The 22,056-nt window shown below is 43.7% G+C and overlaps 1 long non-coding RNA gene across 1 annotated transcript in view; it reads right to left on the bottom strand.

Annotated features, from left to right (window-relative positions):
- The window catches only part of LOC138249262 (uncharacterized), a 254,165-nt gene that overhangs the window by 187,398 nt on the left and 44,711 nt on the right, over positions 1-22,056 (bottom strand). Inside the window, exon 2 of the long non-coding RNA XR_011194812.1 lies at positions 21,413-21,497. This is a non-coding gene — a long non-coding RNA (uncharacterized lncRNA). The remainder of the gene's footprint in view (positions 1-21,412; positions 21,498-22,056) is intronic.

The following is a 22,056-nucleotide window of genomic DNA, read 5'->3' as shown; positions in this document are numbered from 1 at the left end:
AATATGCAGTCCTGCTTTGTTTGTATGAACCATATAAAAATCCTTTTATTTATCTCAGCAAGCCACCAAATCATTAATTCATTCAAATATTGATACATCCATTTGGTATCCTTTCCTCACATTTCATCTCCTCAGTACAGGAACCCATCAATATACCTAGTTGCGAACCACCCTAGAATCATTTGTAAAATGAACTTGCCGAGTCATAACTGGACCAAATGTAAATGTCTGAACCTCTCAACTAATTCTACTTTTAAACCAAAAATCTACACATACAAACACCAATGCATCTACCTATCAGTCCATTAGTTTATCCACACATTCATCCATTAATCCATCCACACATTACCTTATCCATCCATCAGTGTACCCAGTCACCAAACCATTCACTGTTGTGTTCCCTCATTATTCATGTTCCATTAACCCATCACAAATTAACCAGTCCACTTTTGGACTTGACTCTCTCTGCAGGTCATCCCCATACCTTTTGCCTCAAAACTCCTGTTTTCTGAACCCATGTTTGCTGGCTTCAGGACTCTACACACTTTACCACTGCTAACCAGTGTTAAAAGTATGTGTGCTCTCTACTTTAAACATGGTAAAATCAAATCATACCTAATTGGCACATTTAACTAACTTGTAAGTCCCTAGTAAAGTGGGCACCAGGTTTAAAAAGGGACCCTCAGAACAACTCTCCAGTGCACTCTTGGACCTGTGGATACAACAGAAGGACACCCATATCTCCTGTGCTTGAGGCCTGCCTTACTTGCTGAGAAGGAAAATTGGATCCCCAAACTTCATCCCAGGCTGATGTGAATCCAATGATTAGCTGACTGACTTTCTTTTCTGAGTTATAGGGACCAAGAAGCTCCAGGGCACAGCTGACCTGCTGGACTGGACCTGCCTGGACCTACAAATGGATCTGCCTGAGCCCTGCTGGCCTCTGCTGGAGTTAGTTCCTGATCCTCAAGAGGTGCAACTGGACCATTGTTGTGGCATTTGTTAAGCTCTTCTTGAGGAAAATGTGAAATCCTGAAGTTCTGGGCTCTTCCGCCCACGTGGACCGACAACAAAAAAGCTCCATTGAACCTGACTATTTGTGCTACAACTATTGCCACAACGACAGGCAATGCAAGATCTGCACTTTACACTACAGGTTTGACTACCCGTGGTGACCGCCAATGTGAAGCTCCAGCAATGACCATCTGCAATGTCCTGCAGAATCCTCATGTTACAGTGATGATCGCCCATGATGCCCAGTCTGCTCTTTGAGCTACAGCGACGGCCATGCACAAAACTCTCCCTACTCCTTACAACCATAAATCTTCACTCTGGAATTTAGAAGGTAACTTTTTCAGTGGGTCTAATCTGTGTTCACTCCATCCCGGTCATCCTAAACTTGTGACTTGCAGCAGGTCTTGCATGACCAGATTGCAGTGAGTGGCGTTTTGTGTTTGCAGGTGCTATACTTCCATTAAATCTCTGAAATTGCATATCTCCGACTCTACTGATTAGATTTTTGTCATTTTGGTGTCAATTAATATGTTAAATTTCACTCTATTTTTCCATAGTTGTGTAGTATTTTTTGTTATGTGTTTTCACGTTATTAGTGTTTGCATGCTGCATAAATGCTTTACACATTGCCTCGAAGTGAAGCCTTAATGGTTTTCAGCCAAGCTACCAGAGGGATAAGCACTGGTTAATTTAGTGATTTGTTGTGGTTCACCCTGACAAGAACTGTGGCTGTTGTTTGAGTAGAGCTTCATCCTATCAAACAACAACCCAATTTCTTACTTCCACCCACCCCCATCAATTTCTCCTTCAATCTGCAATCTTTTGCCAAACCATCGCAATAACTATCAACTCATTTACCAATTGGACTGTTCACCTATAAAGCCATCTACACATCACTGATCCTACCACAGATTATAGCTACCCACCAATCCAGTCATCCATTGTTTCACTCCCAAGAACTACTCACACATCAGTTTGCCCACTCACTTATCGTTATTCCTAGTCCTCAATTAGTTCGCCCTGAAATACATCCACTTGTCTATCCTCATAGATACTTTAGAATTATGTCAGGATTATCGCAGAATTTTGCAAAGGGCATTTTAACAAAAATGCAAAAAAAAGAAAAGTAAAATAGCACATTTTTGATTTCGGTATTGTATGGCTATCACTACGTCCTCTTATCAATCCCTTCCCGCCATCCACTTTCTAAATCATAATTCTGCCTGTCTACCTATGAATGCATCGTCCAGACATTCGTTTTTTTTAATTTCGTGCACCAATTTGTTCATCGGTTTGACAATCTGTCTATCTCTTTGCCAAATGGAAAGTAGGGTTTCTATTGTTTAACCATTATTTTTAAGCTTCTATATTAGTTCTTTTTTTTTTGTTTAACATTCGTTTTCGTGGCTCACGCATGTACTCGCCGTTTTTCTACTAGTTTGTCAGAATTCCTATCGGTTGGAACCCCGTATGCCTGTTCACACGCTGCTTTATTCATCTCTCCTTTGGTATCCCCATTTATGCTTTTTTATCTGTTCATTAGGTCAATTGTCAAAGATTGTTCTCCAGTAGTTCTCAACTTTGTCAATTTCACTTGCATCACTGGTTAAGCTTCTTTCAATTTTTGTGTGTTGCTTTTAATTCACTATGTACATTTACTTGTCTGTTGGTGGTTTGTTTATTGATCAGCTTATCTGTCTGTCCAGATATCTGTCCATTGTCTTTGCTAGCATGTGCATGGTTGTACTTGCTTCTACGGTTTAACTTGCCCGGACTAATTTTGCTCGTCATAGCATACGCTTCCTAATCCGAGCTTCAGTTTGCCAACTTGAGTCTGGGTCTGTTCTCCTGTTTCATCACTCTCCTATGTGCCCCTGACTTAGCTTCATCTATTATTTTTGTATGCTCATTGCTTTGCACTGCTATCTTCTGCCTGCTTACTTGCCTGTCTAATGGTTTGTTCTTCATCTTGGCAGTCTATTGATCTCTAGGAAAAATTGTCAATGGGTGCCCATAACTGTCTACCATTTAGTCTGCCTGTCAGCTGATTTGATATTTGGTTGGTGGTTTTCTTTTCTGTTCCTTCATGGGTTTCCTTGCCAATCACTTAATGGGTCAATTTTTTTCCTTTAAACTTGCCTGACAGTTTTTTGTAGGCTCAAGAATCTATATGTTACTCTCTCCATCTGTCCATTGACACACACATCTGTCACCCGGTTCACACTTTCGTGTTTAGGTTTGAACGGCTGCTGCTTTTGTGAGTATCCGTCTGTCTTTCCCTCTTTTTGTTGATGCACTATGCCTCCTCTGTGTTTCTTTGCATACCCTTAGGTCTATCCTCTAGCTTGCAACCACCTGTCTGCAGAAGCCAAGACGGTGTGAAAGGGATAACAAATGGGATCAATGACAAGAGTCAGACGTGCATCCGTCTGGATGCTTTCATCATTTCCTCTTCCGGCACTTTCACTACTGTCCAAATCATTGTGAATGCCTACACACCCTTTTATACCTATACTTTTTGTTTTATCCATCCGCACACCCATATAATTACTGCCTAAATTAACTATCTCCACCGATAACAATATTCACATTAGTCCATTACCTCTTCAATTCGTATATTGAACAATTCATCGATGTCTTTACTTATACTTTCTTCAGTTTGACAACCTTTTGCATTAAAAAGCATGACAATCATTGGGAGTTCAGCGTGTCAGTCATGACATATAGAGTAGTTCCTGTTCATTATAGGAATCTGTACGGTAAAAGTCTGTCTCCTGGTTTGGAGCTGATATGGAGAAAGGTTTTACCATTATCCAAATCAGATTGCACAACCATCTCCACCCTGGTTGCATGGCAGAGCCCGCTGCCACAGAGAGTCACACCACCAAGGGCCAGCCCTTTGTACCCACTGATGTGGCAACCTGACACAGAGATCCATAGTGCAGCTCTACCTAAGACTTTGCTCGGTGTCGTAGAAGTCAAGTCAAAACATGTATTCGAATATAAATATATTATCATAAAAGTCACAATACACCAGTCAATCAGATAACATTTTAAAACATCTTGAAATTGCGATGATGCGAGGCTGATTTTAAAAATGACTCAATAGGCAAAACAAATGTCATGATCTGACAACAATTGTAAAAAGCTCAAAGGTGTTCTGCAGCTGTGACAATTATACCTGATGGGCTCCGGAGTTAAATTATATTGAGTATAAAACTGATAAAATGTACAATAAACAACATGAATTAAAGGGCAATGAAGTCTGATCGGAAAATCTGTTGCAGGGACAAGAACGAACAGATTCACTATTTATTGGCCCAAAGAAAGAGACAATAAGCCAGGAATTGTTTCTGGCCTTGACTTCCCTAAAATACCTCTTTCTCAAGCCCCAGGGGCCAACTCGAGATAAGGTGCAATGCACGTAGTTATCTAAATAATGACATAGGTTGTAATGATTATTGCAACTACTAAAGTCTAGTATGTGGACTGGTTCAGTAGTATTGGCTCTCGTGGAATTTTTCTTTAATAACACAATTCTTTTTATGTTTTCGGAAACAAAACATAGAATACAGACTGCTCCAAATGCATCACATAGACAACAGTACAATGAATACAATACCTAAAGGTCTGTACCTGAAGGAAGGAGCACCCTCAAACTGCAGGGAGCCTAGGTACAAAGTATATCCACCACTTCCTGCAGACCTTGTTGTGTTTCTGCAGACATCCTCATTCCTGGTAAACTTCCAGTTCCATCATGGCACACCAGTCTACACATTTGTACCCGGGTAGTGGCTTTAGGCGACTTCCACTGACGGGCGACCTCCCTTTTAGCATCCAGGGTAGCTACCCCATCAAGGTAAGTTCAGCTTGGGGCATCCCCAGGTACTTCAGGATATCCATAAGGCTGATCGGTGGAGTCAGTTTCACCTCCCTCACCAAGACCTGGGAAAAGGTTGCCTCCACTCCCCATCAAAATCTCTGCAAACAGGGACAGGACCAAACCACATAAAAGAAGTTGGAGACCAGGGCAGCTAAAGTAAGTGGGGTGCAGGAGCACCCCCCCATGCCACAGACGTTGGGGTGTGAGGTAGTAGGTATGCAAGTAGTACAGCTAGGCGAGACACAGTATGGAAGAGACGGGTATCTCTTGGCATGCTGCATGCATGTCTCGACAGTCTAACTCCTCCAGGGGGCACACTCATCCCTCCCACTTCTGCCCAAGGGAAGGATAGTACTCTGGGGAACGAATGACTAACGTGCAGTAGATGCAGGAAATCGCACCCTTTCGAAGATGACTCATGAGTAGCTTGCCCCCAAGTGGGGTAAATTCGGAGAGAACAGTGGAATCCTGCTGGTGATAGGCCAGGGAGTGGAACAGCTGCAGGTATTTGTGGAATTGGGAGCAGGCTAGAGAATTTTAGTAGAAGGACGCAGAAGGAACAGAGATTTCCACCCTGCTAAACATCACAAAGGGCAGTGAGTCAAATTCTGTCCCACACCTGAAGCCCTCAAGTGGTGCAGCGTGATGTAGCCAGAACTCCTCTCTCAAGGAAGTGAGTTGCATAAGTGGTTTGTCCCATTTCGTAAAGGGCAGGCCAACCCACCAAATGCGGAATACCACCACAGTTAAGCAAGAAAGTGATCCGGTATTGAATCACCATAGAACAGCCCCATGACAGCGTCCAGACTTAGGCTAGCAAGCTCCAGTCAATAGGCAGGTCCATCCCAGCTTGTGGTCAGCCAGTCATTGATGATCTCTAGTTGCAATGCCAAGCAATAGAGTCGGACATTATTTGGCCCAAGACTACCATTGTATGTCACCTGCCCGGCCCTAACCACTGCTTTGTAAGAATGACAGTTTGGCCATAAGAAGTTGTGAATGGTGGTGTTGAGGGTCTGGAACCAACTCTTCCCAACACATTAGGCGACAGGCGGTCCCACTTCTGGAAATAGCTCTTCATGTCGTGGACAGGGGGGCATGAGGTTGAGGTGTCAGGCCAGGTCTGGATTCGTGGAGCTGAGAAAGCCCAAGTATCAAAAGCTCAACCACCAAATGGGTATGGACTCCTGCCATTTCACCATCAGACGGTCCCCATGGATTGGAACAAGGAGGGACTTACTTCCATTGACTCACAGACTGGAGGCCATTTCATACAGGCAAGGTATTGTCAGTGCTTGAGGCCCCGATAGGTGTGGGAGTTTGAGAAAGAGGAGATTATCATCAAATCAAATCAAATCAGGGTTTATAAAGTGCAACTACTTGCCCCGTAAGGGTCTCAAGGTGCTAAGGGGGTTTGTCCTCTGAGCTTTAGTTGAAAAGTCAGGTTTTACGGTCCTTCCTGAATTGATGACTACCTGAAGTGCAGGGTGTTCCAGCTCTTTGCTGGTTGGTGAAGGATCTTCCACCAGCCAAGGTCTTCCGTTTGTGGGATATGGTGGCTAGGGCTTGTTGAGTGGGGTGGAGAGCTCTTGTGGGGGAGTAGAAGGTGATGCGGTGGTTGAGGTAGGCGGGCCCTAGGTTGTGGATGGCCTTGTTAAGCATGAATGAGGAGCTTGAAGTAAATTATTTTCTCGATAGGAAGCCAGTGGAGGTCTCTTAGGGGATTGGAGATATGTTTGCAGCGGGGATTGTCCAGTATCAGTCTAGCAGAGGTGTTTTGGATGCTCTGTAGTTTCTTCAGGTTCTTCTGGGTGGTACCGGTGTAGAGGGCGTTGCCATAGTTGAGTCTGCTGGTAACCCGTGCATGGGTTACAATTTTGTGGCAGTCCTTTGGGATCCATTTGTAGATCTTCTGGCGAAGTTGTAGTGTGTGAAAGCAGGAGAATGCGACTGAGTTGACTTAGCGGCTCATGGTGAGTGATGAGTCAAGGATGAGGCCGAAGTTGCCTGTGTGGTTTGTTGGGCTAAGGGGTGTGCCGGGGGTCGATGGCCACCAGGAGTCATCCCAGACTGAGATGGATGGTTCCAGGAAGAGGATCTCGGTCTTGTCAGAGTTGAGCCTGAGGCAGGTGTCCTTCATCCAGGCGGCAACAGCTTCCATCCCATTGTGGAAATTCTTCTTGGCAGTAGTGCATTTTACGGACGTGAGGTGATGAGCTGGGTATCGTCGACGTAGGAGACAATGTTCAGTCCATGGTCCCTGATGGTGGATGCGAGCGGGCCCATGTAGACATTGAAGATTGTGGGCTCAGGGAGGAGCCTTGTTGAGCTCCACGCATAACAAGATTCTGTAATTGAATTGGTCAGCCCACCCCCATCCCGTTACATGCGCATTGATGCAAATGAGGTATGACAATGGTTCCATGGTAAAAGCAAAAAGGACCGGGGAAAGGGGTCAACCCTGCTGGGTCCCACTGCATAATGGGATTGCATTAACTTTCAGTCGCACCATTGGGGAGGCATATAGCAACCTCACATAGGACCGAAACATGGGGCCAAACCCCATTTTCTTGAGAACCTGAAGAATGAAGGACCAGCTAACTGAAATAAAGGCCTCCCCAAAATCAACTAGGCGAAGAGCACATGGGTTTCCCTGTGCTGTGGCACATGCCAAGACTGTCTGAATGAGCCCCATACAGGGCTGGCAGGATCTCCAGCATCTGGGTGGCCAATATCTTAATGTAGATTTTGGGTTCTGCATTGATTAAGAAGATCAATTAATATGAAGAGCATTGCCCCGACTCCAGCCCAGCTTTAGGGTTAACCACTATTGTAGCAGTGTCAATCCATGATGGGAAGTACCCCTTGGCAAGTGCCTCCATGTACATCTCTAGTGGAAAGGGGTTAAGTACATCACCATATATCCAGTAGTACTCCCAGGGATACCCATCGGGCCTGAGAACTTTCTCAGATTTCATAGCAGCTACAGCAGATGCAAGTTTGTCTAATGTCAGTGGCTCCTCCAAATCAGAGAGGAGGGTGGGGGAGAGTTACGGCAGGTGAATGTCCATATGGGTCTGGTGGTCATACTCGACCCCTGGCTGTCGGCATAGAGTTGTTGGTATTCTGGAATGAATGCTGCTGCAATTTCAGGAGCGGTACACCATCAGTGATCTGTCAAATCCACTATTTTTTGGGACAATTCTGGAGGCCAGATCATTGGTGGCCAACCAGTAAAGCAGTTTGCCACTTTTCTCACCCCATTTGTACACGAGCTGGACTGAGGCCCTCCATCATTACTGTGCCTCCTACAGGGGTACTTAGCATAGGGAGGCATGGGCAGGAGGCCTGGGCACGTTGCAGCTGGTGTTCCAGAATTACAGAGTGTTCGAAATAAAGTTTCAACTCCACCTCCATTACGCAAGCTTCAAGTGCAGTGATCTGTGCTAGGGTCTCCCGGTTCAGAGCCCAAAGAAAACCCTGCACCCTACCTCTAATGGTGGCGTTGACCACTGCCCACAGGATCCCAGGGGAATCCACCATACCCTTTTTGTAGTCAGAGTAGTCTAGCACCTCTGACCGCAGAAACTCTGTACATTAGGAATCTACCAGGCACAACACATTGAGGTGCCACACCCGGTGCTATAAGGGTTCAGGTGTGCTAACAGGAGCGAGACAGGGGAGTGGTCTGAGATATCCCATGGAAGGATTGCAACGCCAGTAACATGGAAGATGTTGGTAGTCAGCAGGAGATCGATACATGAGAAGGTCCCATGGACTGCAGAGGTATGAATGTACTCCCAGTCCCTGGGGTGCCATATGCACCAGGCATCACACCACCCCAGGGAATCCACCCATGAGGACAGCAGGCAAGCACTGGAGAGTCTATGAATATTGGACAGACTGGAGCATTCTTGGGCTGGATTAGGCTGGGCATGAAAATTGCCACTCACAATCATAGATTCCAAGGGAATGGCAAGAAGTGCACGTAGAATGAAGGAAAATTCCTGGAAGAGGGCCTGGGGTGACACGTGGAAGCTGAAGAGGGTATACTGCTTTCCTTCGAGGAGGCCCTCCACTCCAATGTATCAGCCGAAAATGTTGATGACTGTGGAGGTCACAACCAGTGGAAAGGACCTATGGATGAGTATCACTACCTCTTGGATCCCCTGGTGAAGCCCCCATGGTAGAACCTGTCGTACCTGAATTGCCCCAAGAAGGGGCAGTGGGAGCCCATGAAGTTGGTCTCTTGGAGCATCAGAAAATTAGGTTGGGAGCACCCAGAATACTACAGGACAGCGGTTTGAACAATGCAGTGCAGGAGACTATTTAAGACATAACTTTAAATTGTGACATTAGACCCCAGGTCATTCATAGTGTAAAGTGAAACTTGCTCTCAGGAAAACTATTGCCAGTATTGTTAAGTTCTCTCAGCAAAAACAATTCCCCTTTTCCTTATATCAACGTTGGTTGCAGCGGCGTCCTCACTCCCGGTGGCTCTTTCAGAGGCTGTTCTTGGAACTAGCTTCTTCAGGTTTAACTGCCACTCAAGATGGAAGCCCCAAATCCTCGAGAGGTCAGCGCTTTAGTGTTTCTACCTTAGTCTCGTGCTGAAGCTTCCATCCAGCTGTTTCTTTCTGGGAGCCCTGCACTTCAACTGTCATCCTGTGGAGAATGAGCAGTGTTCCTGAGGCGCTTCGTTTCATAGAGAATTCTTCTAGTTCTGAGTAATTAATTATTTTTCTTGTTACGGTGTGCACACCAGCTACTTTTTCCCTTATGAAGAAGCTGAATTCTTTCTTTCTTCCAACAACTGGCTATCGGCTTTCTGAGGAGAATTCATTTTTTCTTAACAGAACTTCAAGCAACTGCAGTAAGGAATCCTTTTGTATGATTTCCAGAATTGCCAATATATATATGTACATATATATTCAAAAACTCTTTGCTTTGCAGACTTGTCAGGCTTAGAGACAAACCTCCGTGCTCAGAATAATTCCTAGAGACTGTTATTGAGAAAACTGAACCTTGAGAAGGAATTTTTGTTTCCTGTGACAGACATTAGTAGTTTGTATATTTGTGAACTTTTAAACTGTTCTCCAGAGAACTTTGGAAACCTCTGACTCCTGGAGAAAAGAAGATAATAACATTGTTCTCTTAGGGAGAGGCTAGTCTCTCAAAAGATCCAGGTTAGGAGAACGATAGAATTGGGTGAATGTGAATGGCTGAACAGTTGAATGTGCAATAGGAATGTACTTATCTATACTCTTATCACCCGACTGCAGGTCCTTCCTTTAAAGAAATCCCAATAAGAAGAAAGGTGCAGGTTTTCAGAGACACACATTGAATATCCTATCTTCAAGTGGGAAACACAGTCTGGAACTGGATCTGGAGGCGGTCTCTCTTTTTCTATTCCCATTCCCCTTTACCACTAGTGGATGCAGGGCTCAGATAATCAGTTAACGCCTGAGCACGCATCTGTTGGAGGGAGTTGGGTAAAAGGCATCTGCTCCTGTGGAAGTTTGATTTAAAGGGTAATCTTCTGACACCTTTAGCTCCCTGTGACATGCCATTCCCAGAGTATAAGTGGGGAACGCACTGCCATTATCCCTTGTGGTGTCTAGTGTGGTGTGGCCATGAATGGATCGTCAGGAACTGAAAGAATATAAAAAACAAACAACACAAAACCAAACAACCCAACCCCTCAACTCCCCCACCTCATACTTCTCCCCTTGAAGCATCTGACACCCTGAAACCTCCGATAACCAACACTTCAACAGTATCAAGGGTGAAACATTGGCATGGGACATCCTCCAATGGGACTACTTGGAATGTTTAAGCCCCCACCATATCTTATTGGCTTCAATGTACCTGTCCTGAAAAATGTAAAACATATCTAACTCTTTACTAAAACTTTAAACCATCATCATTGCATTAAAGGAGGTGAGCTACACTGTGGGCAAGACTGTTTCAAGATGCCTGTCACATTTAAAACTATTCTCTTTGTTAGGTATTTACAGCTGCTATGACTATGACAAACACTGATTTTTTATTTAGTGTATTTTTGATGGGATTTTAATGCCCTTCATAGAGCAGCAAACATCTGAGAATGCTCGATCCTCTGAAGTGAACATACTCTTGCCAGTAGTCGGTATGCACACTCCCCACACACCGGGGCATATTTCTGACAGACACTGTGATCTGCTGTGTTCTCTAAATATTACCTCAAACCTCACATGCACTGTGGACATACATTTAGGTTTCTTAAATGCCTAAGACTTTACATTGTCCAGGACACGTGGGATATAAATTCACCTGTGAAGGTTTAAACATCACACATCTGTTAAATGAATTAGGTCTGATTATAGTGGACACTATCTCTTCACTCTTAAAGCTTGTGCATGTTTTCCCTTGTGAGAAATTGGGTTACTGGTTGAGGGGTGGGGCTTGCTCAAGCAGCAACCATGACCCTTGTCAGGGTGAAGTCATACCCAAACCCCAAATTAACCTGTGCTTAACCCTCAGGTAGCTTGGCACAGAGCAGTCAGACTTAACTCAGGCGCAGTGTGTAACACATTTGTTCAGAACCTCAAATAGTAACACAGTGAAAATACACCACAAGAGGATCCCACACCAGGTTGGAACAATAGAGTAGATTTCAATAAATAAAACAATGATAAAAATCATATCAGTAGAACCAGAAATGTGCAATTTTAAGGTTTTCAGTAAAGATAGCACCTAAAAAGCCCAAAGTGCCACTGGCAACTATCTAGTCATGCAAGACAGGGAGAAAGTCACAAGTTCAGGCCGGCCATGATGAAGGTGCGGCAGATACAGGGATCTGGTTACAATCATGATGAAGGTGAAAAGGTATCTTCTCATTCCAGCACAAAGAGTTCCGTTCACATTAGAGGGGGCCGCAAGAAGAAGGGAAGCTTAGTGGATGTGTTTCGCTGTAGTGCGAAAATCCTGTGATTACCGTGAACAGTCAGGCTGGTGCTTTATGATGGCACGCTCTGGGAGCACTAACTGCTTTAGCGTAAAAGGTCATGCTGACAGGACTTCATGTTAACAGGCTGTGCATGTGGCAAAGTTTCGCTCCAACGGGCTCGTTCGCAGTCATGAAGAGCCTAAAACTTTAATTTTACCTCTTTGAAGCCACACCAAAGGTCCAGGAATTAGGGGAAACCACCTGGGGGTCTGGGTCTTGCTCCAGCTTGATCTGGGTGCTAGTTCAGATGGCTCTGAGCCTATTATGTCCCTGTGGCTCTAAACAGGAGGCCAACAGACTAGCCCTAGGTTTCACTTTGAGAGTCGTGGGTTGAGGTGCAGGTCCAATCCCTCTGACCCGGGTAGGAGGACAGCAGGGAAGCAGGCCAGCAGGGAGTCCATCAAAGCAGCAGTCCAGCAAGGCAGTAATCCAGCTGGGCAGCAGTCCAGCAGAGTTGCAGTCATTTCAGCAGTACTGCAGGCCTTCTTCCTGGCAGTCTCCACAGGTCCAGAAGTATACTGAAGAGGAGGTCCAATATTTATATCTGGTGCCCTTACCAGGTCAGAGAAGCATGTAAAGGTTCTCTCTGAAATCCTCAGGAATCCTGCCTTCCTTGCCCTGGGATTAGACCAACTGTAGGTGGTGTGCAGCCCTTTGTTAGGAGGAGGAACACAACCTATTCAAGTGTAAGTAGGACTGTATTTGTGTCCAGCTGCGCCCTCCCATCCTGGTCCAGTGATGGCCCACCCAGGCACACCTAAGCTCTCTATTGTGTGTGGCTGTCTGGGGGGAAGTACACAAAGCCCAACTGTCAGTGACTAGGGACAGGCTACAGGCACTAAATGGTTAATGCAGCAAAATGTAAACTTTCTAAAAGTTCCATTATTAAAATATAATGTACAATTTAACGTAACAATGAGAAAGGATTTGTCATTATAATTTCAAAGACATCAAGCATGAACTGGTTACCTGCTCACATTTGGAAATTACAACATATTAATAAAGTAACTCCAATATTATCTTGTTGAAGAGGTAGGCCTTGTAGTAGTGATAAATGACTTTGAGAGTTTTTCAGTAACAGGAATTGTAAAACTTCGTACTTTGTGGATACACTGCACACTGACCCCTGGATTGTACAGGGCATTCCCTAGGGGTGTTTTACATTCATCAAAAAGTAAGGTTTGGGCCTGGCAAGAGGTTCATTTTGTCAGGTCCCATTAGCAGTTTACAACTGCACAGAAAGGCTGCAATGTCAGGCCTGAGGCATGCTTAAAGGGCTCCTTAAGCATGCAGCACAATAAGTGCTTCTGTACCACTAGTAGTATTTAAGGTACAGGATCTTGGTATATGTAGTACCACTATACAAGGGACTTACAAGTAAATTAAATATGCCAATTGAGATAGCCAAGGTTATCATGTTTTAAGTAGGGAGTATATGTACTTAAGCACTGGTTAAAAGTGGTAAGGTGTGCAGAGTCCTATGAGTATAAGAGTAGTAAAGACGAGATCAGTAATAATGTAGGGGTAAGATGAAAAGTTTGTGTAAAGATCACCCTATGGCTGACAGGTACAACATCCCCTTTTATACACCTACTCTAAGCATTCCGAGACTACAGTGTGGTGATTCACAGCCTCAAATAAATAGTGAAATAAAATAGCTATTGTGTAATTGTGCAGTTCTGAGTATGCTGTACAGATTACAAGGTAATGATGCAAATCTGACCATCTATTAATAACTATTGAGTATGAGCATGCACTCAAGATAGGACAAATGCTATTATGCACTACATATTAAGGGGTGCTGCAAATAGTTCTACATCATAGTGCATTCTGGATGAGCACTCAAAATGTCTGAATCTAAATGAAAACATGCATTCACGATTAAAGTGTGTGGGTGCAAATCTAAGCATGTATTATAGATTACTGAGTGATTTGGCAAATCTTAACTTGCAGTGACAATTCATACATGATAGTGTAAATCTGAGCATGCACTGAGGATTGCTGAGCAATGGGACACACCTCAACATGAATAATTGTGGTAATTCTTGATATAATATGTGCATTTTTGCCGTGATAGTGCCCACTCAAATGCAATGCTTACACAGGTAAAATAATGGCAATCGTTTTCAATTTGTGGACTCTTTCTACATCATAGTATAATGCCTGCTCTGGCACAATATTGGTAATTCTTGACGTTGTTTAAACCTTATCAGTACTGATGCCCGTGTTCTTAGTCTGTAAATTTTGTTTAACTTGCCTGCATCTAGCCAAACATTCACTCACTTGCTCAACTATTCATGCACCTACCCATCCATCAATTTACTTACTTATTCTAACATTCACCTAGGCACCCAAACTCCTAATAATTATCCATACACAGTAATCCGCTCATTCTTTCATCCATCCACTCACTCATCAATTCAACTCTTGCCTGATTCTAAAATTGTTTTCCATTCACACAATCACATTCGAAAACTTCAAATAATGAAAAAGCACTTCCACTTTATAGAATAGCTAGAACAATAGGCATTGCTGATGCATATGGATACGACAACTGATAAACAAACAACAGTTGGCGTGTGCAGAAGATGCAGTAAATATTCTACCCCTCTTCTTTCCCATAAACCAATTACAGTGTCTCCAGCAGTTTACTGGAGCAGTGTAATTTTAGGCTCTACCTATATATCATTTGTATGCATTTACATGCGATTCTTTTGTTCAATGTGTGCCTAACGATGATTAATTTGTGTTCTTTTCTCACAAGAATTTAATTAGATCACGATTTATTAGCCTATTGAGAAGCTATACTAAGTTGAATGATAATAAAATAATCATATTTACTGAATGTACTCACTTAAAGCTCATAATTGGTTGATTGCTAAGGATTAATACAATTGTAATGTGCTTCAATTTGAATTTTGAGTTAACTTAGCCTGACTTTGGGCCTTAACTGAATATTCTCATGTATTGAAGTTTGCCAGTGTGCTGCTTTCCTTTCCTTCTTACCTGAAGAAATGTTTATTGCCATGCATTAGACGGAGAGTTAGGCTTGGGAGGAAATGGTTGGCAGCAGATGTGAAGAGATGACTGTGAAAGGAGCCTGCTTTACCTGGTGTGCTAGGAAGATGCAACTCTCAAGGACGAGCAGATGTCCACCTTATGTTTTTTGAGAGCCGGAATTTGGGGAGTTTACTGATTCTCAGAAAAGGGTGTCATCGGATTGGTCTTGGACTGCGGGGGTGAGATATGGATGTTCTGGAACCTTTGATTGTGTTTTTAATTAGTTTCCAAAATTGGTTTCAATGAGACCTTTTTCCTGACTTAGAAGAGAGCACACCTCTTTCTTGGGTTTTACCCCGAGTGGAAAGTTTTGCACTCAACACTCTTTTGTTTCTTGTGAACTTCTACTGAGATTCAGAAAATGCTGGCAACTTCTTCCCTTCCTCTTTAAAATAAAAAAAAAACTTTTTTTATTCTTTACTTGGTCAGAGTGGGTTTCGTTATGAAACACATTATCTGGATATTTTGCATTCATTATATATAGTTTGTTAATGTGCTGTACTTCATAATACTTCAATTCAGGATACTAGAGCACCTCAGCACTATGGCTGTATTGATTTGCTTTCTTAACCATGTCCAAATGTGTCGATTGATAGTTGACTAATAATCTGAAAAATAAATAATTATGGCTGAAGTACCATCTTCTCTGTTGTCATTGTGAGGCCGTTTGGTTTCACTGCATTTCATTTTATTTGAAATGTATTTCTGAGGTTAGCTCTATATTGACTCTTCAGGTCCACATCAAAGGTCCATAGGCTCAGAGGGGGATACTGTTAGCTGATTTTACTAGGAGATTGAGGTTCAAATATCGCTGCTCCTTCATATATTACAGTTATTAACATAAAGAACATAATGTAAAGCTAGTTAGACATTAAAAAGCTTCTACATTTCGGAGGACATGGTCACTCTGGAGGAACTGACTGACTGAACCAAATCACTGCAGCCATGCTATACCTAAACTGGAAGGAATAGACAAACATTTGATTGCAATTCCCTGAAAGGTTACCAACTGCCTTCTCAGTCAGAAACTATTGGCATGGTGGAACCTGTCACTGAGGGGCAGCGTTCCTGTGTGAATGACAGCATCAGGGGAATGTATTCCTTGGACTTCTGCATGAACCAGGCCCCCTACAACGTTGTCTCATATTGTACAGTACAAGTATATTTTGGCATTTGTTAGAAATGGGGTCTTTGGTTGGCAGTCAGGTTACCCCCTGTTCAAGCAAGGACCCTCACTCTAGTCAGGGTAAAAGAGAATCACCCTCAGCTAACCCCTGCTTGCCCCCTTGGTAGCTTGGCAGAGCGGTAGGCTTAGGAGTGCTAGGTGTAAAGTATTTGTACCAACACACACAGTAACTTGATGAAAACACTACAAAATGACACAACACCAGTTTAGACAAATAGGAAATATTTATCTAAACAAAACAAGACCAAAATGACAAAAATCCGACATACACAAGAAAAGTTATGAATTTTTAAAGATTAAACTCAAAAATAGCACTTAGAAACACAAAATGCTTCAATGAGGTGGTAACACGGCGTCGTAACGGAGTCGTTCCCAACAATCTGACACGAGGGGCGCCGGACACGGAGTTGCGTAGACCCCCAGGTACAGTACCTTGGTGAAGAAATGAAAACGAGCTGATGCGCGAAGTCGGGGATCGCGGCGTCTGTGCGAAAAGTTGAATCTGCACAATTCGAGCGGCGTCGGTCACGACGTGGTGCAGCAACTTCGACAAAATTGCGGACTTCGGCGGGGCTGCAGTGATGTCGGGCCTGTGAAGGTCGTCGCGTTCCAGCGAAGTTCATGGAGTCGGATGCAGGTGGCGTCACCGGATTCAGCAGTGGCGTCGGTCCGAAGAGGTCCGAAGTCGATTTCCTTGGATTTTCACCAGCTTTCCTTTCAAGGACCCAGGGACTGGATAGGGCACCACTTGTCAGAACAGGAGTCTCTCCAGAAACTCCACGTGCTGGGAGAGAGAAGTCTTTGCTGTCCCTGAGACTTCAAACAACAGGAGGCAAGCTCTAAATCAAGCCCTTGGAGATTTCTTCTCAAGATGGAAGGCACACAAAGTCCAGTCTTTGTCCTCTTATTCTGGCAGAAGCAGCAACTGCACGATAGCTCCACAAAGCACAGTCACAGGCATGGTAGCTGTTCTTCCTCTGTCCTTCAGCTCTTCTCAAGGCAGAGGTTCCTCTTGTTTCCAGAAGTATTTCTAAAGTCTGTGGTTTTGGATGTCCTTCTTATACCCAATTTCTCCTTTGAAGTAAGCCTACTTCAAAGTAAAGTCTCTTTTGAATGTGAAATCCTGTCTTGCCCAGGCCAGGCCCCAGACACTCACCAGGGGGTCGGAGACGGCATTGTGTAAGGACAGGCACAGCCCTTTCAGGTGTAAGTGACCACTCCTACCCTCCCTCCAAGCACAGATGGCCCATCAGGAAATGCAGACTACACCCCAGCTCTCTTTTTGTCACTGTCTAGTGTGAGGTGCAACTAGCCCAACTGTCAAACTGACCCAGACTGGGAATCCACAAACAGGCAGAGTCACAGAAATGGTATAAGCAAGAAAATGCTCACTTTCTAAAAGTGGCATTTTCAAACACAGTCTTAAAATCAACTTAACTAAAAGATGTATTTTTAAATTGTGAGCTCAGAGACCCCAAACTCCACATGTCCATCCACTCCCAAAGGGAATCTACACTTTAATCAGATTTTAAGGTAGCCCCCATGTTAACCTATGAGAGGGACAGGCCTTGCAACAGTGAAAAACGAATTTAGCACTATTTCACTGTCAGGACATATAAACCATTACTATATGTCCTACCTTAACCATACACTGCACCCGGCCCTTGGGGCTACCTAGGGGTGTGTGACATGTAAGAAAAGGGAAGGTATAGTCCTGGCAAGTGGGTACACTTGCCAAGTTGAATTTGCAGTTAAAACTGCGCACACAGACACTGCAGTGGCAGGACTGAGACATGATTACAGGGCTACTTATGTGGGTGGCACAACCAGTGCTGCAAGCCCACTAGTAGCATTTGATTTACAGGCCCTGGCACTTCCAGTGCACTTTACTAGGGACTTACTATAGCCTTAGAACCCGCCGTAGCGGGCTCTACCGGCTATTAAAGGCCCGCTCCCCGCGTTAAATGCCCGAGCCGAAGGCGAGGGCATTTAACAAGGGAGAGGGACTTTAATAGCCGGTAGAGCCCGATACGGCGGGTTCTAAGGCTATTAGAAAATTCTGCCACACAGGGCAGAATGTTCTATTAAAAAAAAAAAATGTTCACGGAGCCCGAGGGGATTTAAATCCCCTCGGGCTCCGTGAGGCTTTGTTCACAGCTGTTGCTGTGAACAAAGCGAACATTGGAATGTTGGCGCTGCGGGCTTTTACCGGCCTGTAAAAGCCCGCAGCAGTCCATTGTCTTCAATGGACATGCCAACATTCGAATGTTCTAATAGTAAATCAAATATGTCAATCATGGATAAGCCAATTACATACACTTTTTGTAAAGGAGCACTTACACTTTGGCACTGGTTAGCAGTGGTAAAGTGCCCAGAGTAACAAAAACAGCCACATCAGAGTCCAGCACACATCAACAACCTGGGGAACAGAGGCAAAAAGTTAAGGGAGACCACACCAAGGATGAAAAGACTAACAGCATTCAACACTGATGTATTGCAGCAATGGCACTTTGTGGATGCCAGCACAAAGGTGGAATTCTGATGTGCCCTTAGCACTTGCATTTCTTCGTTTGCATTAGGGTGCAAGGATTTGTAAAAATAATCTTGTCTTATGAATATTGATAAGGTAGGATTTCTGCACATGCTTGTGGACATACTGTAGTGCACCAGATTGATTCATCGGATACAGCTCAAATAATTTGATAAGGTACATCGTTGGCCATGCCCACTCTGCGCTTCATATTACATAAACAGACAGCAGGTATTTCTCTTGCAACTGTCACAAGGCAATCTTACTCCAGACCCCTTCTCAGTGAGATTTCTTAACGTGGGTGGTCACGGATGGTTGCTACCACTTGCGTTGTGAAACCGTCCATTCGCATTGGGGAAGCTGCCACTCAAGTAGAAAACCTACTCATGTGGCAGAAAAGAAGCAGTGCCCTCTTGCGCTGCGCATGGTGCCGTTTGCGCTGATTTCACAGCACCGGACAAACATCCAGTGCTAAAAATCAACACGAATGGCGGGACCCAACACACTCCGCCGCTTCGCAGAACTCCGCATGGCGCGGCGGAGTTTTTTGGTTACTTCTCGGAGTCCTGAATGCAGAACTATGCGAACTCTGCCCAGGCCTACTGATTAACATTGTCGATGCCCCAGTGTTAGAGTTCATGGAGAGCTATAATTATCTTCGATTGCAAGTTTTGCATATAGAAATAAGGGCACACTACACATCACAGTTTTTACTTGGTTTCTACCAGAGCACATGCCAACACCTTTGACCTGCCAATATGTGCCTGGACGAGGAGAATGAAATTGCTGGGATGTAGCCTTGATTGCACTCGGTAACTACAGGGTATGGTACACTTTGCATTGTTTATAATCCTGTTCCCTCCACAAACAGTGGTTTGCCCAGTGTTGGAATTATCTACCCGTTTATAATCGGTACCTGTGACTAACACGGTCTGCTGATTAATCTCTTGTTTCCTTCACTTAGGATATTTGGGAGCAGATTGTATGCTCTTTCTTTTTTCCCTCCATATATCGCTCTGTTAAGAAAATTTCCTTGAGGGGACAACCCCGTGAGCGTGTCATCATTTACCAAGCTGCACTAATTACTTTTCTACAAAATGAATTTCCCCCTTCAGGCACAGACTATGAATATTCAGATGAGTGTGGAGGGTTCGGGGATACACAGGGGTGCATTAGAATAAGAAATATATGCTATGAAAATGTGTCAACTAGAGCAAACAAGGCCCCTTTACGGCATAAAAAGGCAGGATAAATCTTGCCCAGGGAACTCCCAAGCTTTATCACATTTTTCAATGCCATTCAAATGTCCCAACAGGGTTTCTTAGGTTGGTGGAAGCATTGCCATCAGCCACCACCTCAAAGCAATATTCCAGCAAAGCAGTCATAAAATCCGGGTTAAATATTTCTATTTACTTTCTTGGCATGTTAGAAATAACCATAGACCCTTAGCAAATATGGAACTTCAACACAGGTCAATTTTATTACTGTGCAGTATGTTTCCAAGTAAACGTTGCGCACTTCAACACAACACACAAAGGTGCATGGTAAAACTTGGTCAAAATAGAATTAACACACAACATAGAAGAGAAGTGAGATACATTTTAAAGCAAATAAACAAAAAAATAGATATGCTTGTGCTATCACTGGGGATTAAGAAAGCATCCGCGAAGGTGATTTGTTAGTACTTTTGTCTCCGATGATAGTAATACGATTGTTAAATTCGGATAACTGAGTTAGGACTTTCTGGGATTCATTTTTACTCGTAAAGAGATTTCTACTCCTGTGGACCCTTGATATTTCGTTTTATTATTATTTGTGTTATTTGATATGTTCTTAGAGACAGTGCTCCTCTTCATTTCCTTTTGGTGAGAGAGAACATAAATATTTCAGAAATACTAAAGGGAATATTTACAAGAAGGTGGCGCATCGGTCCGATGCGCCACTTTCCTTGCATCCCCCTACCGCCACCTAACGACACCATGGTCAAGCCATATTTATAATACAGCACACCATGACAGTAGTTAGCATGATTACATCAAAAATTTTGACTGTAGTGCATCAAAGGACAGGAAGGCCTATAGGTTACTAAGAGGCAGATTTGTGGAAAGTGGCGCTACACCGAGTGCAGCGCCACTTTCCCTGCGCCCCTTAGCACCCCCTACTGCCACCATGTGTGCACCGTATTTACAATACAGTGCACCATGGCACAATCTAGGGGGCAATAGTGTCATTTTTTGTATGACACTATTGATATAGTCTGCAGGAGTAGCTCCAAAATATTGACGCTACTCCTGCAGAGTACATAGGGCCCCATTCTAAAGAATGGAACCCCTCTTTTAACCCATTAGCTGCTGGGGCTTCCCCCCCACCCCCCCCCCAGTGCTGAGCCCTTTTTTGGCTATCTGAGGTAGATCACACTTAGGCCTTCATAACTTTTTGTCCACATAACCTATCCACGCCAAATTTGCGTCCTTTTTTTCCAGTATCCTAGGATTCTAAAGGTATCCAGAGATTGTGGGTTCCCCTGTAGGAGACCAAGAAATTAGCCAAAATACAGTGAACATTTCGTTTTTTTTTTTTAAATGGGAAAAAAGGGCTACCAAAGAAGGCTTGTGGTTTTTTCCCTGCAAAATGGCATCAAGAAAGGGTTTGCAGTGCTAAAATCACCATCTTCCCATCTTCAGGAACAGGCAGACTTGAATCAGAAAACCACATTTTTCAACACAATCTTGGCATTTTGCTGAGACCTACCCCATTTTTACTATTTTTTGTGCTTTCAGCCTCCGTCCAGTCAGTGACAGGAATGGGTGTGAAACCAATACTGGATCCTGGAAAGCTAAACATTTCGGAAAAGTAGACAAAATTCTTAATTCAGCAAGGGGGAATTTGTGTAGATCCTACAAAGTTTTACTACAGAAAATAACAACTGAAATAAAAAGATATTGAAATTGAGCTAAAAAAACAGTCTTTTTTCTCCATGTTTTACTCTGTAACTTTTTCCTGCAATGTCAGATTTTTGAACGCAATATACCGTTACGTCTGCTGGACTCATCTGGTTGCGGGGACATATAGGGCTTGTAGGTTCAAGATCCCTAGGTACCCAGAGCCAATAAATGACCTGCACCTTGCAATGGGTTTTCATTCTATACCGGGTATACAGCAATTCATTTGTTGAAACATAAAGAGTGAAAAATAGGTATCAAGAAAACCTTTGTATTTCCAAAATAGGCACAAGATAAGGTGTTGAAAAACAGTGGTTATTTGCACATCTCTGAAGTCCGGGGTGCCCATACTAGCATGTGAATCACAGAGCATTTCTCAAATAGACGTCTTTTTTACACACTGGCTTACATTTGGAAGGAAAAAATGTAGAGAAAGACAAGGGGCAATAACAC

This window comes from Pleurodeles waltl, chromosome 8 (assembly GCF_031143425.1).
Source record: "Pleurodeles waltl isolate 20211129_DDA chromosome 8, aPleWal1.hap1.20221129, whole genome shotgun sequence".
NCBI classification, from domain to species: Eukaryota; Metazoa; Chordata; class Amphibia; order Caudata; family Salamandridae; genus Pleurodeles; species Pleurodeles waltl.
Note: the sequence above shows the minus strand (reverse complement) of the source record. Positions and strands in the feature narration are given on the sequence as shown.